Below are 2,825 nucleotides of genomic sequence, written 5' to 3'. Positions count from 1 at the left end.
GCTGAAAAGGATCAAGAAAAGGGAAAAATCACATCTCTGCTTTAAGTTATGACATGAAGGAAGCTGAGTACCTGTGCAAATTTAACCCCCACCTGGTTTTGTTCATACCCCATCAGTTACTGCTGTTAACGTTTCTTTTGCAGCATCACCACATAGTTGTGACTATTGAGTGGTGTGTTTTAGAGGAGGGTTATACCATGGCCCTGCTGTAGCCCAGGTTCATGCATGGGCAGACTCTTAGAAATGGCTACAGGTGCCACCGTGGTGGCTTGGGTCTGAGTAAGGAGAGGCAGAGAGAGGAGGAAGCAGGGGAGATTTGTTCCCACTCTTGTCAAGTACAAGCAGGAAACACTCTGGAAAAGGCTTTCATGGTATTGCCTTCTCCTGGCCCTCCTCTGACGAAGACACTTTCATTTCATGGGGAGGTCTCCACTTCCATGTGCCATACTGAGGTCTCACTGAGCCCTTCTCACTCCATGTCCTGGAGGATCACATCCCCTCTCATCTCCAACCCGATGCTTTCCAGAGCGCCCTCTGTGCTCCTGTCCTGCCTTCCTGGTGTTTTCCCCATGATGTCTCACTTGGGCTCCAAGCAGCCTTGTGACACCTTCAGATCTTGTACCATCACCCTCATCCACGTCCCACAAGCTTTGCTGCTTTATCGCACCTTCTCCGTGCTGAGGCACCTGGGCTAAACTTTGTTCCGTCATTGGACCGCAGAACATTACTGAATATAACTGTGAAAAACTCAAAAGCTTAAAAGCACTGCTGACTGGAGAGCTCTTAAGAAAGGGGATTTGTCTGCTTGAATGAGGAGCTGCTTGTTTGCCTGTGCACCTTCCTCGCTGGATACACTGGCTTCCAGGCAGTGGCTGTGGTGGCACAAAAATCTTCCTAGAGAGCTAGGACTGAAGTGGAATATTCTCCTCAGATAAAAGAGGCCTTACACGCAGCCAGACATGACTGATTTATTGCCAGCATCAAGCTGATGAAAGCTTACCCAGCCAGCCAGCCCACCTTCTCCTCCAGCCCTGGGAGCTCCCCAGCCTCAGCAGTCGTGGACGGTGCTCTTCAGCATCTTAAGGATGCATGAATGTGGTGGCAGCAACCTGCAGTCTCAGGGTGGTGAGGGGCTGTCTGGAGGGAGGATTAACTCTTGTTGAGCTGGAATCCAAAGGGCAACCAGCTGAGATGCCCACTGGTTATAAAGTGGTTTGGTGGTTTTCATGTCACTCTCCCTGGTTTGCTTGAAGAGCTCTTGGTGTATGTAATGTGAAGATCCCCAAGTAGCAGGATGCTTTGCAAGGCACCTGGGAACCCTTGAATTAAATTTGCTTGCTGCAGCTGCTGAAAATGGGGCTGGGTGAGAGTAAAAGTGCTGCTTATTAATTGGCTGGGGCTGTGGTTCCTCCAACTCTTTCTGTTCAACAGCTTCCGAGGGCTGGTTGGGCATTCCTGGGGGGATTGCAAGCAGTCTGGGGGAATTTGGTTTCCTAAGCGATGCATGGGGGCTCCAAACAAGACAGGCAGGTGCATTTCCACAGGAGCCGATTGTTCCCAGCACTGCGGAGCAGGCTGAGCGGAGCAGCAGACATACCAGTTCCAGTAGAATAAGAATTAACTTTTGATTAAAACCAAATAAACAGCCTGACAGCTTGGAGCCACTGACCCAGGCAAAGTACATACGATAGCAACGTGGAGCAAGCTTCTTGTAGAGCCTGTGTTGTATGTCTCGGCAAAGAGACTGTTTTTTCCCGGAGTGTATCGGTCAGGTGGGCTTAGGCAGTGGCGTTGTGTTGAGTGGCAATTCAGAGGGGAAAACATCCCCGCTGAGGAGTGGCAGGGGTCTCACAGACATCTATCCTGACAGCTTGGGAGGTTTTTCCTTTCGTGCTCCAAGGCAACTGATCCAAATGCTGACCACCGTACTTCACCTTAGCCAGTGAACTTAATGAGTTCACAGCCTTGGGTGGTTTGGTTGTGGGCAGATGCCGTGAGGCTTTTGGGCTATTTGCTTGGTCAGCTTTTTTTCTTCCCTGTATTCTTGTAGTATAGAAAGGCACTGAGACACTGCACTCCAACTGAAAATGTTTTTCATTGCTTGGGAATTCAAAGCAGCCTCCCCAAACCAGATCTTTGCTTAAAAAATAAAAAGCCTTTTAAGTTGCTTGTTTCTCTCTGTGCATTTTATCCCCTCCCAGGGCTCTGCTCTAACATTAAAGAGAAATTAAAAGCCATCTAATATTGCAAGCAGGTTGCATCCTGGAGGAAAGATCTGAGTTGGGCTGGTGGTTACAGTTACGGGGGGGATAGTGGCAGAATTACTGTGCACTTAATGTGCTGGAAACCCATCTATGACCTGAGGCCACAAGAGAAAGACGAAGGAGAAGGTATTGGTGCAGTAGGGAAGTTTAATCTTCGTTGTTCCCCTCAAGGAGACCTGAGGCTGCTGTCTCCTCCATACCTTCTGATACACAGGCTTGGGCCAGAACAGGACCAGCTTAACACATTCCTGCCTTTCCCCTCCTGGGAGCAAGCTCAGCTCTACCTGCCAGACAGACCCCTGAAATTTGCACCGAGCCAAGCCCCAGACCCGTTTACTAAATTAGCTCACTGGCTTGTCACTTTAGATTAATTCCTGTCAGGGAGACGGTCTTTAATGAGACTGGCCCTGTGCGATGCCTGAGTAATTGTACGGTCTCTCTTTGTTTGTACTTTCATCCCCTCCATGTTGGATAAACATCCCCTGCTGTCTACAAAACTCATCTGGGCTCGGGAGCCGGCTGCCACTTGCCTCATCAGGGAAGCAGAGCAGCATTAATGAG

The sequence above is a fragment of the Cariama cristata genome, unplaced genomic scaffold (genome assembly GCF_000690535.1).
Source record: "Cariama cristata isolate BGI_N322 unplaced genomic scaffold, ASM69053v1 scaffold1753, whole genome shotgun sequence".
Classification (NCBI taxonomy): Eukaryota; Metazoa; Chordata; class Aves; order Cariamiformes; family Cariamidae; genus Cariama; species Cariama cristata.
Note: the sequence above shows the minus strand (reverse complement) of the source record.